Raw genomic sequence first — 15983 nt, 5'->3', positions numbered from 1 at the left:
CAAAGGATCCAATTATACGACATCAAGCTAGGACTCCCTTGGGCTCAATCACACACAACGATGCTGAATACATCAAAGTAAGCCTGGTCATAACTCGAGGACGAGGACTTCAGAACTGCATAACGTCTCGACGTGGCACATGGTCGTGGCAAACCAGTCGAAGAAGCTATCCAGTGGTCCAGTGAGGGTTTACAACATCCCCACATATTGTTTATATTTCCTCACTGTATAATTATCAACGAAGAAACACATCTGCGAAAAACACTTGAACACGAAGATTAATAATTTCACAGAAGGCTTAGAGGAATAGGAGGAGGAGTTTGCTGCCATACTGCGGACTGAGTGATGGACTACCCTCCTGTCTTTCAGTACATAAACCATATCGGCTTGTATAGTATAACAAGGTAATAAGGGAACCAATGGAAGAGGGTTAAAAATGAAAACAATCTAATTGAATACCAACTTAAAACTATCAAACTACTACTTACTCCCTTTGAGTCAAAATATGCGGTTAATACAAACAAAAAATGGAAAGTTACGAATTATATTCGTAATTTTCTGGACATTGCAGGCCAGGGATACAATTTAATATGTAAATTGTATAAAAATTCAGTCATACTTAACCTACATATTCAAATATTCTCGTGTTCGCTGCTCACTTAATATCGCAGCCTTCCTGCGAACACGAAGATTATTAGTGTCATTATTTTGATCAACATCAGGGGTAGAGATACAGTCATCTTCACCCAAATCCTTTACCTCTAGATAAGGAATTAAAGTCGAGATGTGACGTTTTATAACTTCCTTGGTCTTACCCTTTAAAAGGGTCACTCCAGTTACCTCACCATTGCTATTGACTTCTAGTTTCTGGACAATAGCCATAGGATAGCTGCTAGGTTTAGTGTTAAGTTCCTTTAAAAGGACTATGTCCCCTACCTTAATATTATGTTGCTGGGCTGGACGGTACCTATCCTTCTTATCAACTGCTTGTGATACAAGTGTTCCTAGAAACTCCGAATGATAATTCTCAATCAAATTTTGTCTAACTTTACGAAGTTTCTCAAACTCATCGTTGATACGACTAGTTAAACTAACTGGTGTTTGCCAGTCTGGATCAGGAGGCATTCCTTGCAGTGAAGGAATTAGGTTTAAAGAAAGAGTATCATATCCTCTTATCAATTTCTCTGGGGTTATAGGTTCGGGTACATCATTAACATTAGCTTCCCTCAATCCATTTTTAAAGCAATAGGGCGCTTATTAACCAGATGTTTAGTGTGTTCTACCACAAAATTCAAACTCTGCAAAAAGATAAAAAACCCAATTCTTGATGGAACCAAAGAGCAGTCTTTTTACCATTTTCACACACGTCTCGACCAAGGAACCGAGTTTGCTACAACCCTTAAAGTATTGTTGAAAGGTTAAGGGCTTCACATTGTTCTCCTCAAAGTAAAGCAGAGTCTCATGATCACTGATAAAATCATGAATTATGTTGGCGCCTGCAACAAGCTGAGAGCCTAGGTCACTGACAACAAGCTGTGGTACTCCATAATTAAAACAATGAAGTTGGAATGATCTTAAAACTCCTTGACCGAGAGGTCATTACATATCCTGAGATCAATTCCTCGACTCCAAGTACATGCAAAAATAAGTAACAAAACCTTTTGAGATTCAGAGTCCTTTTAACTGTGGGGAAAAGGACCTAGGTAGTCAATAAAAAACATTATTGAAGGGAATAGATGGTGGGTCAGACCTAAACTCTCTATAAACATTTTGATTCAACTGGAAAGTTCTGTTGTTGAATCTCCTACAATGAACACAAGTTTTAGAATTTTTCTTAATGGTAGAAAAGTTTTGAGGGACATAAAACGTACGTCTAATGGCAGACAATACAGCATAACATCCAGAGTGGGATAATTTCGAATGAGCATCAAGAACAATTAGTCTAGTTAAAGCACTATCCCTAGGCAACAATATAGGAAATTCATTTTGACCAACCATGTCTTAAACTTACTCTTCACCCTAATAACGTTATTATTGTCAAGAAAAACATTTAGTTGAGTAACTATCTTAGGTAGGTCTTTAAGTCTAACCTTTTGATCCTGAAAATACGAAAAAACTTCAGGGAAAAACAATTTTTGCTCTGTATATAATCTGGCTAAGGGCCTGAGCAAACAGGTTACTATTAGGTGATTTAGGACTGCCTTCTATCCCTATCTTCTGCTTCCATTTCATAAACACACCGCAAGACTCTTCGGTGAATCAAAACCCAATCTCCTGAATCAGAAATATCATTAGGTTCTATAATGAGCATTTCGGAACTATTTAGAGAATGTTCAGAATTAATTCCACTATACATTATGATCGATGACAGGAGCCATTTTGTCAACAGTCCGTGGATTAGGAATGACAACAGATAATTCATCTTCAGTCTTAATAAAGTTTGAATCTGGTCCAATAAGATAATTTGTTTTCATAGAGACCTATAAGAAAAGGGGCGAGTAGTGCTGTCTGCTGGGTTTTTCTTTTCCTGAAACAAAACAAAATTTAAACAGGGTACTTTTCACATAACCTCTGATTGCATTAAGCCTGTTAGTGGTAAATACACTAAGTCTCTGCATTTTTTTCCATTTTGGACACACAAGAATCGAGCCAATGAAGTGAGCATATGAATCCGTATACAACAGTAATTCAGATATGTTAACTGGCTTCATACACACATCACCGGTAAGGTCTCTGTGTAAGTCCATTAAGCTTCAACACCAAACAAAACTGCATTAAGTTCCAATGACGGAATCGACCTTATTCTTCAAATGTGTATTAACCATACGGTTTTTTAGCTTGTAGAAAACAACACCGATTGTCTCAACATGACATATAAAAAACTACAACACCATAAAGAGAACGACTGGCATCTGTAAATGCTATTAGTTTGTATTCACGTCCCTAGGACCAACAAACCTTGGCACTATGATTATGTGGGGGGAGGAATTTGCCTGCCTATATGTTTTTCCATTCACGAACCAAGTCATTATTAAGAGGTTTGTCCCAATCAAGTTCTTTACAACATTGGAGCTGTGCATGAATAACCTACTTCTGTTCATGAGTGGCAAATTAAACCCAAAAATATCGAACTGTGCAGCTATGGTGGTCAAAACCTCACGTTTTAGTACTGGCATCAGCATTAAGATTGATAGGCTTGGTGAAAATTTCATCACTTACCCTATTCCATGTCAAACCAAACAAAAATTTATTCTCTATAGTGTCTCAATAATCATATCTTTATCAATTCTACTCTGCAAAGAAATATCTTAGTTATTAACTGCTGTACTGAAAATTTAAAGGACTCGAACACTTTGGGTAAAACCGAATAAGCCCACTGAAGGGTATCAAGATTTTCACAAGAATAGGCTCCGTTGTCCATGTATGTTAATGAATAGATCAACCTCTTACATTCTTTCAGTTTGTCATCATCTTTATCAGAGTTGATAATCAATATAAAAAAAAGTGATATCATAAGGAGAAAAGGACTGCAACGTAAACCAAAACTTAGTCTGACATTGCGAAATGGAACCAGGGTATAGTCATCTTTCCTAACATTACGAAACCAGTAAAATAGAAGTTTTGCCTGATCGTTCTCACTCAAAGTCAACATATTGAATGCCTTTTTCAAATCAAATGTCAATAATTTCTTGTCGAACCGAAGATGAATGAAAGCGGACAACATTTTCTGGTTCAGACTAGGGCCCGGGAACATACACTGGTTATGGGACAAATTCAGAGCTTTATTACGTTCATTTTCACTCAAATTCGAGAGATAAACTATCCTACATTTCGTTGTCTCACGTTGAGGCTTGAAAACAGCCATGTGGGGAATGAAAGAATAATTTGGGTGTTCTAATTTAAATTGTTCAAGATTATTTACAGGTTCAATAATACCCTCGGCTAACTGATCTCTGAAAGTGTGATCCATCAATAGCAAATTCCCTTTATCTTTCTTGTGTTTCTTTAATGTAGACTTTAAAAATTAATTTAGCTAACCTCTCATTCTTAGCGAGTAAATGAGATAGTTTACCATTCCACAACACAGGAACCCCAATCCTACCATCTGTTTCCCTGAAAAGATTCTTTAGCGTGAAGTCAATTAACTTCCTATTCAGATCAGTTGTCTGCTCATCACATTCAGGCTGATCATAATTAAGATAATTACGGCATTCTGCCTCAAGTATATGGTTAGTGGCCTCTCTTAACTTTTCCTCTATGACCTTGCCTTTAGTGTTCAATACATTAAAGTTACAACTAGTAGCAATATTACCAAAATCAAGGTCTTTCATTTCATCACTAAATGAGGGACTAAAATCATCACAACCCAATAAAAAAAGAATGTGTGCATATACTTACAGAAGAGTCCACAACTGGGAAAGATAACAACGGCTCACTGGAATCAGTGTTCATGCAATAGAAATTACTGTCGCGAGTCTGCAAATAATCCACATTATTGATCAATCTGTCAAGATTACCTGTTAGCATAATGCCATACAACGTATCAATATATACAGAGGGGTCATTATTGCCAAATACAACGTCTTTTCCCAACAAACAATGAGAGGAATCTGAACCTAACAAGACATCAATGTCACTAATTTCACTAGATTTTTGGTCTAAAAAAAAAAAAAGAAAAAGGCATCAGCGAAAGAATAACCTTTATGTTTAAAGGCTTAATAAACCTTCCCTAAACCAGGTAAGGATAACTTTATATTTATTGAAGGCACAACCATAGCAAACACCTCAACTACACCAGTGGTAAAAGTAATAGGCAACTGTACTATTCTAGTTTTATAGACCTTGGGCCCATTAAAACCCATTAACTGTCGAGTCAACATCATTGCATATACTGTTTAAATTTACCAAAATTGGCTAGTCTCTCCGATACAAAAGTGCTTTGTGAACCGGTATCTTTGAGCCCTCTGAATAATCTCCCTTGACCTGAAACTTGGAAAGTAAAAGTTGGAAGAGCAGATCTACTACTACAATTAGGTAGTATTGCTACTCCACTGTTCGTCGCTGTTTTAACTGTAACAGAACTAGACTGCTCCTTTTTACTTTGGGTGGAGCTTGTCTTTATGCATAAAAAGGAGAAATGCCAACCGCCACAATGATAGCACTTTTTGCGAAACCTGAAAGAACATTTAGTAGTCGGGTGCATAAAACTTCCACATTTTACACAGCCATTACACTCTGACAATTTAGATACTTTCTCCTGTGCAGTAGGGAAATTTGGACATTTGGACATAAAGTGATTAATATCCTTTGAATCTACCTTTTGGCATAAGCTGCAGCTTTTTAATGCATTGTTAATATTAGAGTCGACTTTGATAGCCAAACTAGTTGAAGTATCCTGATTCTTCCCTTGAATATTTCCAGAAATAGCGGGACCTTTAAACTTTGAAATTTTCCTAGCATTCTCATACCTTTCAGTGGGCAGTAAAGAAGTTATCCGCCTTAATATCCTTACAGCTAGGACGAGTTTGATTGGTAATCTGAACCAACTCTTTCTTAAATTGTTCATTAAGGACCTGACCATGCAAAGTACTGTATAAAATCATCTGCCGTTATTTCTAGTGTACTAACAGACTGAAGTATAGTCCTGAATTTTGAAATATATGAATATGGATCATCTGAAAGGCCTAACTTAAGTTCTGTCACTGCCTGATCGTGTTTACCTTACGAGTGCTTTCCGAAGCAAATGCTGCCTTCAAAAGCTCTACTGCATCATTAAAGGTTTGCTTGTCCGCCTCTAAAGAATCCAACAACAATTTAGCACGACCGTCTACTTGCTGCTTGAGCAACAACAAAAGATCACGATCTGGGTATGTAAAGGAACTAGTGGTACTTCGGAATTCCTTAAGAAATGACGTGAAGTCCTCGTTTTCTTTACTGGTAACCTGGGTAAAGGAGCAGTGGGCTGCTTTAACAAAGAACGAGCATTATCAATGCTAACATTAGAATGATTGAGAGAGAGAAGCAAGGCAGGCAAAGACAAGCAAGTCTGGATTCTATCCTGGTATTCCTGACATAAATCACTCTCGGTATCTAAAGCCGCTTCTGTTACCCCGTCATCTGAAAACTTCAATTTAAAAAATTCTTTGTCCAATTCCAATAAACTCTTCTGGTAGTTAAGAAGAAGACCCTTTTCGGTCGTTTGCAAGGCTGGATCTAAACCCTGTAACTATCACGTTTATCATAACAAACAGTAACTTTTTTACGAACCGTTTTGCGCCTGGAAATTACAGCTTTTAAATCTGACATTTTAATCTAGCTGAATAAAGTTACCCAAACAAAAGCAAAAAAACAGATCGCGTAAATCTATATATAAACTAATTGAACGCGGTACCTGTAAATGGAGCTAAACAAACAAACTGCTACATTCAATATACACCGAATTAAACACACGCTAAATAAAAGTACGCCAAAAGAACTTAATACATGAAATCAAAAAAAGTGCTAAATTATTATAGTCACGTAAGAAATAACTGTAAATCTCACCGAACTACAACTATAATGCAAACAAGCACGTTACAAAATGCCAATTACCTCACCGCACAAGACGTCACGATATTTCGCGATCTATTTATATTAGCGTTTAACAACAACTAAGTAAAATTACTGGACCACTGGAAACCCCCGCAACGAGCTATACCTGACCGTCAACACTTGCCACCTTCTCGCTAAAAGCCCCACGTTGGGCGCCATGAACTAAACTTTTTTTATATATTTTTACATATTCAATTAAACAAAACTTAGGAAAGTAATTTAAACAGCCTTAACATACAGATTAATATAATTATTAACACCTTACAATTAACAACAAACACGCTGAAGGTGGCAAGCCAAATAGTACATTCGTATGTTAGACCGCTATATAGTTAAATGGAATTCCTGTCGACGAAAGGACCTCATCCAAAACGTAGACAGACAAGCGAGAAAGTCCTTTTCAGTGAATATGTTTAGTTCGTAACCACTCTGTCCTAAAAATATGAACAATATCACTATTAGTGACATGGAAACAGTAAGTCAAATTAAACTAACCCAGAATTACTCAAAATTAAGCTGCATAAATTTTACAGGGTTTCGCACAAAATAAAATTAACCAAAGCCCTAAACTTCATAACAATGCAACCTTTAACGCAAATAACCTGGGAATTTTATATGAATAAATTGACTCAAAAGGACCAAGAATAGTTATTTAATAATTAAGGGTTTAGCAAGACCTTTACTTAAATGTAAATGAAAGTACTGGCAATAACAAGGAATCTAACTAAAACCCGCTTCCTTCAGTTGAACCCCATACCTGTTATTGTCCAGAGAGGCATATAAGTGGAAGTGACGACGACGTTCACCACAAGAGCAAGTTGCAGACAAAGGATCCAATTATACGACACATCAAGCTAGGACTCCCTTGGGCTCAATCACACACAACGATGCTGAATACATCAAAGTAAGCCCTTGGTCATAACTCGAGGACGAGGACTTCAGAACTGCATACGTCTCGACGTGGCACATGGTCGTGGCAAACCAGTCGAAGAAGCTATCCAGTGGTCCAGTGAGGGTTTTACAACATCCACATATTGTTTATATTCCTCACTGTATAATTATCAACGAAGAAACACATCTGCGAAAAACACTTGAACACGAAGATTAGTAATTTCACAGAAGGCTTAGAGGAATGGAGGAGGAGTTGCTGCCATACTGCGGACTGAGTGATGACTACTCCTGTCTTTCAGTACATAACCATATCGGCTTGTATAGTATAACAAGGTAATAAGGGAACCAATGGAAGAGGGTTAAAAATGAAAACAATCTAATTGAATACCAACTTAAAACTAAACTATCAAACTACTACTTACTACCCTTTGAGTCAAAAATATGCGGTTAATACAAACAAAAATGGAAAGTTACGAATTATATTCGTAATTTTCTGGACACACATAACTAGTTGTAACACGTGTCATGAAAACAAGGGATACACTAAGACACCTGTCAGTTTAGGAGCCTATCCTGTGCCAAATCAATCCTTGAAAGAATATACGTAGAATTATTAACAGAATACGAGTCTGACAGAGGGAATAAACACTTCTTAGTGTTAATAGTTCCTTGACACGTTATATAGAATTAATAGCACTAAAAACAAACACCGCAATTGAGTGCGTTAGGAATATTTATGAGTGCTAAATCAGTAAATATGGAATTCAACACATAATAATCTGTGACTCGGGTGGTGTACATCAATAATATTCTCCTTAACACGTTGTGTGAATTCCTTTCATTAAGAAAAACCAATAATATATTTGATCACCCAGAGTCAATCGGTTTGGTAGAATAACGGATAATTAAATAGGAAGTGTCAATGTCTTACGAGTTACAACTCGTGATATTGGATCCGACCGGATTATAGCGGTTCTCGCGGTTTTAAATACCTTTATCATTTATATCTTGTATCTATAGAATTGATGCCGCAAGTAGCCTTATACGGTACGCCGCTAGAACACTTTTGCCACATATTCAAGCCAACCATTAATTTATCAAATATATATCAAAAAAAAAATATATAACTAAATTAAATATAAAAAAAATAAGATAAATATGGATACAAGTTGAGTCAATATAATACACTCCGTAAGAAGTCGGAAGGGTTACAAATTATAATAAAAAGGAATCACGATAAAATCAATAAGCAAAACGTAACCATAGGTTAATTAAATATCTAAATATATATGCGTAAAGATTTGAACTCTAACTTAACGCTTTAGTAATGACAAATAAGCTAAAAGTTCAAACACATATCCAAAACCTACTGACATATTGTCTGTCCCGGTGATTTATATTCGTAGTCAATGAAAAAAAAAAAATAAATAAATAAATTAATAAATAAAACTAATAATAAATAAAATAAATAAATAAAATACAAAAAGATTTTAAAGTCAGGAAAGTCTAGAAGTGAAAATGTGACTAGAAATAATCTATATGAATCTATACAGGGCTAATAATATATATAGAATTGTATGGAAACTTTCATATGTTTGAATCAGGAATATTTAATTAACAATAAGGAATACTGTTCAATTTTGGTACTGTTTTTTTTTTTTCAGACATTCTTCTCCATGCGGGCGGAGAATTAAAACACTAAATATCATTTAGAAATACTAAAGTCGTATCTTTACAGCAGTAGAACTCTTAGCTGGATGAGAGCAATCTCCTGCCAAGTGACGACGTCATCATGCCGTTATCCAGCATCGTATCCTTTTACCTCAATAATCTGCTACACAACAGGCTCATCTGTGTTGTCGCTCTGCTTGCAAAAGCAGATTGATGGAGAAAGGAATGCGTAGTTCATGAATTCACATGTGGTTCATAGGTCACATGACAGGCCACATAACATATTCTTATCCGCGATGGTGTGGTAATGCAATTAGTTAAGGACTTGCAATCATTTTACAATTAAATTAAACAAAATAAGGAATAGAATTTTATAACATCAAATGAATTACTTTTTTCGGAACCTCATAGACATTTAGAAGTTATCACGTATGGATAGGGATACTTTACCTTGCAAAAAATGAGCTATTACATTTCAAGTAAAACATTCATGGAAAATGTCACATTTTCTTGAAAAACCCAAAGTTTATTTAGAATTAGTCACCTAGTGGGTTTTTCGTGCATCGCCTACCTTATTAATAATGTTTTAAAAGTTAACTCAGAGGACGCGCACGAGAAAATTGAATATGAAACTTTTGTTAGGGCACATAGAATCATGATTAATCTTCTCTTGACTTTTATGTTGCCTGGCAATTTTACAATTAGCTCCGTTTTCCACTTCTTTGTCTGTAATTACTACCAGTAATATCGAAATTTTCTTTGAGATTATGTAATGATATCTATATATTTTTATAATTATGGATATTTAACAGTCATCATAGACCTGGATAGTCACTCATTGTTAATGCCCAGGAGATAAAAAAGTTTGTACAGCGGGACCTTTGAATTCCAAAATATCAGCGACCATGTGGTTAAAGGTCTGTCTAAATAGCTCGCTTCCCTCCCCTGTATTTGGATGTTGTCTGAATTTACTTTGCCCTTGTGACACGTATAATTTAACTTACAGGCTGATTAATGGAAATGGTTACAGTATCTGCAGTACGAGAGTTTCACATCGCAACTTCAAAAAAAAATCGTTCGTCGCAGGGACGAATACACCCAGTCAAGTAACAACCGCCTACAATGCGAAAAGGAATTTATGGGACTTTTTCTTTCCTTCGACCGAAACCGTATCCGTCGTTAACCGTTTTAATGCGGGGAAGCTCCGGGCGGGCTGTCGGGAATCGACCAACGAATGGGACATACTTCCGACAATTAACGACCCGAAGGATATTCAACTCTACTTTGCTGGCGAAGGACTCGTGCTGGGATGATCTATTCATCGCGAACGTTAACCGTGGCTTAGGATGCAGAGAGGAATAAGTTGAGGCCAAAAATAGAACGTTGGGACCCGCCCAGGCAAATTTTCCCCTTGTTTTAACATTGAAAAAGGCCGTTTTCATTGGCTATAGGTGGTTGGTCTGAACTGGGTAATTTTGACGAAAAGTTGTCGAAAAGTAGTTAAAAGTGAAGTAGTATAACCTCGGTATGTATCCTGATATATAAGCTTGTCTGGTATCCTATATATATAAAGTATCAGTATCCTATATATAATTGATCAAATAACAGAGTCGAAAAATATCTTTGCGGTGTACGCAATAGGAATCTCTTATATAAATGACATAAATAACAGAATCTAAATATATTTTGGTGTACCGCAATAGGAATCTATTTAAAGTTGCACATATATTAATCATCATTTTATGAAATCAATATACATATGTTATAAACAAATCAGTAGCCTATAATAATGTTACCTCTTGCATTACCAATACTGCAGTCATCTATGAGTTAGTATCATTGATGAAGTGAATCAGATTTATATAACATTTAGCATAAAAAATCAACGAATCAATCAGCATAAACAGTAATAATTTTATCAATTCATATATGAAACTTTTTTATCAGTTAAAATATGTTTTTATCATGTTATCTCATCTCTGCATTATCAGAGTACATAGTATTTTCTGTAAGCATAAGTATCTTAAAGAGTGAAGTGAAAAACGGTATCATAACATATCACAGTGATCACTATATTTACCAATATCATTGTTTTATATTTTATTACTTGAATCAAATCATGTACCCTTGATTTTATTTTACTTATAGATATATAGTATCAACATAGTGTCTGTATCCACATCCTATAAGTCCGATGCAAGTCAAGTTTGAGTAATATTCAGTAGCTGGTTTTGGTAGCTGACCGAGCTAATGTAAGTGTTTACATAATAAAAAAAATATGGAATGTAGTCCTATATATAAAAGTCAAAACTAAAGAGGTCAACCAGATGTGCTTGGCAGGAAATGTGATCAGACTAGAGACGCTAAAGATGAAGGCATACAATAAGGAAGTAGGCTAAGAAACCATGCCGTCACCTGTAGTCATTCAATTGTTTATAAACATTAGTCCCAAGCTCCCTGCTGAGACAACTACCCGAATATTATTCAACGGCCAACGTGATCTGTAGCGTGTATCATTCGATTGTGTGTTCGTATTGAAACTAATGTCATCTGATAGTATGTTCATATGTTCGAAATACTGGTCTGTTCCCTCATAACTTGTAACAGAGATGGTATGACAGCAGAAGAGAGTTAGCTATGTCATTAGAAGACCTGTAACCTCTTTACCAAGCTTAGTAGAGGGAATAGGATTAGCCACATCATTGGCAGAAGCGATCAAGCTCTGTCATAGAAGACTTGTACGATCATACCTGCTCTCATCATGTAAAACTCAGAAGAATATACTATTTTATACCTTGAGTTTTCTACAAGAACTCACCAGACACACATGAGTACACATCGTCCTCCGTAAAGATAATACCCCACTTCGTAAGTGGATCTACAAAACCCCAAGACACTATTGAGATGGAAGTGCAATACCAACCGACTTAGCGTATAGATTATCGCGTAGTCTACATACCTCATAGGGGCGCTTATCATACAAGGCACAAGCCTAATATATATATAGCTGATAATTTCGACGACCGACAGAATTAAAACGTACGACACACATAGTGGAGTTCAGGTGGTTGTAACCATTTCCCGCAGCTGGGAGGCGGGTATCAGGAAACATTCCCATTTTCTATTCATAATTTTATTTCCACTGTATCCTGAGGGGAGTTGGAGCGGGTAAATTAATTAATATATATTGGACTAGGTAAGTAGAACAAACTTTAATTGTATCATTAACACAAATATCATTGTTCATGCAACTACCTGTCAGTATATATATAGATGAATCCCACCTTTGGGGTGGAGAGACAGAATAGAGGATAGAAAACACCTATATGCAGAATATTTGATATCTTGGTTCCTACCTGTTAGCATAGCTGGGCTTCGTGATTACTGACACGTAGTTGCGGTTGCTACTAGAGTGCAGCAAAGGTAAGAGGACTATGAAGCTGGTGCACTCAGATGATCTGTCAACAGGGGCGGAGACCACGACACGTACTAGACCATGCCATATAATGAGGGCAACGAGACAAACATACCACCCCACCCCCTGGGGGGGGGGCCCCTAGTTTACCAAAGTATCCCAATTAACTAAGCTAATGGAAGGGAGACCCGCCCCAGGCGGTCACCCACAACCATAAACACAAATTAAAAACCCCCTAATCCCTAAAGGATAGGCTGAGTGTTACCTCCTGCCCCCAAAACAGTGTCGCAAGCAATGTATGGTCCGGGGAGAAGCAATTTCGATGTCACTTTCACACTCCCGCAGGTAGTGTGAAGCGACACCGAATTGCTTCTCAAAATGTGGCATTAAAATATATTTGAGCGCCTATTTGGAAAGGCTACCGAAGTGTAGCAATAGCTCTCACCTCTGGCTTTACTTTCAGAAGCTTCAAATCAATATCAAACACTATTATGCGCTTCTTAATCGTATCCTGATGAAGGAACGCCAGTGCGTTTTTTCGACATAGGAAGATTCAGGTTTCTCACTGACACCACAAAATTGTCCGAGACACTCTGCAAGCTTAGTTCTCTGAGAAGAACTTTAGAGCCCTGACAGGACAAGGAAATCTCTCACGTTCATTTCCCACTATATCGAAAACCTTTGATTTCAAAGGTCCTCGGCCACGGGTTGGAAGGATTCTCGTTCTTTGCTAGAAACATGGACTAAAGAAGAAATCTCACTACTGTCTGAAAAGCAATCTGCCTGCTAATGGACTGAATTTCGATAACCTCTTGCCAGTCGCCAGAGCGGCAGGAAGATCGTTTTCTTCGTCAGATTCTGATAGAACTGGAATGAAGCGGTTCAAAGTGATCAACATCAAATCATGTTGAAGCACCACATCCAAGTCCACGAGGGGTACTTTAGGCCTGGACTACATCTTAGTCTCGAACAATCTAATGAGATCATGAATGTCTTATTATAGTCAAAATCGGAGTCCTCTGTGCCTAAAGACTACAGAACAAGCACGCTCCTTTATCCTTTAATAGTTGGAACAGCCAACTTCACTTCCTCTCTCAGATAAAAGAAGGAAGTCAGCTTATCTTGGGATCACAGAGGTTTGTGGTGGCGGAAAGGGCCCTTCTTCCTGCACCAGGATCTGAAGACAGCCCACTCGATTGGGTACAGAGCGATGAGGAGTGGCCTCCTTGCGGTGGCAATCGCCTTCGCCCACAGGTATTGAAAAAAACCTCGCTCTGGCCAACTTCTTGATAGTTCTGAACGCAGTCCAGGGACTCAGAGCGGAGAGAGGTTTTTTGTGGTACATCCTCGAAGTGGGGCTGTTGAGTAGATCTCTCCTTAAGGGCAGGGTCCTCGGAAAGTCTACAAGGAAGGACATCACCTCTGTGAAACCAGTCGGCTTGCCGGCCAGGAAGTGGGCGATGAGTTGGTATTCCTCGCTCCTTCCAATGCCGCGTAACTTCCTTTATCACTCCCGAGTCTTGAGCGGGGGGGAAAAGATTATAATGTTCTAGACCCGGACCAACTCCAAAGTAGGGCGTTACTGCGACTGCTCCCGGGTCCAGAACGGGGAGCAATAGAGTTGAAGTCTTCGTCCTGGAAGTTGCGAAGACATCCACCTGTGGACAGCCCCACAGGTCCCCACAGCGACTGACAACCTTCTTGGTTGAAGGTCCACTCTGTCGGCAATAAGCGCCTCGTCGATGAGAAGGTCCGCCTCGAACATTTGTAATCTGACACGAACCTTGTCAGGATAGTTGACTTCTTGCGCTTTCGCCATAAAAGAACGTTCTTTGCGATGCAAACAGAGAAGGCCGAGCGAGTTCCCTGATTTCTTAGGTCTGCAGCGGCTTGGGGGCGTTGTCCGAATATCTGACTGACTTTGCCGGATACTTCTTCCCGAAGAACCTGAGAGCCAGGGTAAAGGCTGACAGCTCTTTCAGATGAGGCCAGACACCTGTTTCCCCTTCTCAAGGTGCCCGACACTTCTTCACTCCTAGTGTTGATCCCCAACCCGTAGGACGACGCAGGTCGGAAAACAACACTGTCGGGGTTCCGAAGTTTGAGGGAGAGCCCTTCTGCGAGCTTCCGAGGAATCTGACCACAACTTAGGTGATCCTTAACTCTCACGTAAACACAAGATCGCTCCAGATCTTGTTTTGTTCTTCCAAGGTGGCTAGGAAAGATTGAAAGAGGTCTGAGGTGCAGCCTTCCCAGAGAAAAACAAAATTCTCCAGTGAGGAAATGGTCCCAGCAAACTATCATTCCCTCACCGAGGCATGTTTCCTCCCAGAAAGGTCGCCACTTTCTCCAAGCAATTGAAGTTGTCGCCCCTGGGACGGTAAAAGCCCGAAAAGCAACTGAGGCCATTTGAAATCCCCAGATAGAGAAAGATTGAGACGGGAGTCAAATGCGGACTTTTCGAGGTTTACCAGAAGCACCAGGGACTTTGCTAAGCAATGGTCGGTGCAGGTCCTACAGACACCGTTCCGCGAGAAGCTCTGAATAAGGCCAGTCGTCTAGTAGAGAGAGACATTATATTCTCCAAGAAGCCAGCCGTCCACGTTCTTCATGAGAATGGTGAAAACCCATTGCGCTTGTGGTCAGACCGAAGCAAAGCGCCCTGAATCGGAATACCTTCCCTTCAGGACAAACGCAGGTATTTCCTTGTTGGGGATGGATGGGGACGTGAAAAATACGCGTCCTTGGAGTCTAGTGAGACATCAACCCCCGGTCTCAAAGCTGACGACCGATTGAGTCGTTCCTCCATCTTGATTTCTTCTGTAAACGAAGAGAGTAGGCTTGCTGACCATCGAGGGAAGGTCGCCACACCCCGAAGGTTCGGCACAAGGAACAGGCGGTTGTAAAAATCGGAGATTCAAGGTCGAAGACATGTTCCAACGCTTGCTTCTCGCTCATGTTCAGCAGATCGAAATGCACTTTCGTTCTCCCTCGAGAAGAGGTAGCAAATCTTTGGTTTGTTGAGGAGAGCAGGGGGTGATTCAAGAACGGGATCATGTAACCTTTCCTCACGACGTCCAGCGAACAAGGGTCGGCATCTCTCTCTCACAGGCTTTCGCGAACCGAAGAAGCCTGGCTCCTACCGGCGTTGAAGGACTTTCACAATCACTTCCTACTCTTTGGACGAGCAAGGGGTTTTTCTCTGGAAGGCCTCTTCATCGGGAGCTGTTTTCGAGGAAGATCAGCAGAAAGGGCTCGGTTCTTGGCAAAACGAAACTCAGAAGATGATAGCAGCTGCTGGCTTCTAGGAGACGAGCCAGAAAGATCTGCGTTGACTTTCCTGTAAGGCTTGAAGCTATGTTCCTAACCATAGTCTGGGGGAAGAGATGTCTGAGAACGGAGAGAAACGCAAGGT

General features: G+C 39.0%; 2 long non-coding RNA genes across 2 annotated transcripts in view; both read right to left on the bottom strand.

Moving 5' to 3' along the window:
- LOC135204442 (uncharacterized) overlaps window positions 1-15983 on the bottom strand; it is a 441768-nt gene that overhangs the window by 181440 nt on the left and 244345 nt on the right. The window lies entirely within an intron of this gene.
- On the bottom strand, window positions 6821-7874 carry LOC135204441 (uncharacterized). The gene is made up of 2 exons (XR_010312218.1): window positions 7349-7874; window positions 6821-7025 (listed from the first exon to the last, which is right to left on the bottom strand). It is a non-coding gene; the product is annotated as an uncharacterized LOC135204441 (long non-coding RNA).

The sequence above is a fragment of the Macrobrachium nipponense genome, chromosome 47 (assembly GCF_015104395.2).
Source record: "Macrobrachium nipponense isolate FS-2020 chromosome 47, ASM1510439v2, whole genome shotgun sequence".
Lineage (NCBI taxonomy): Eukaryota > Metazoa > Arthropoda > Malacostraca > Decapoda > Palaemonidae > Macrobrachium > Macrobrachium nipponense.
This window is presented reverse-complemented; position numbering and strand designations above follow the sequence as displayed.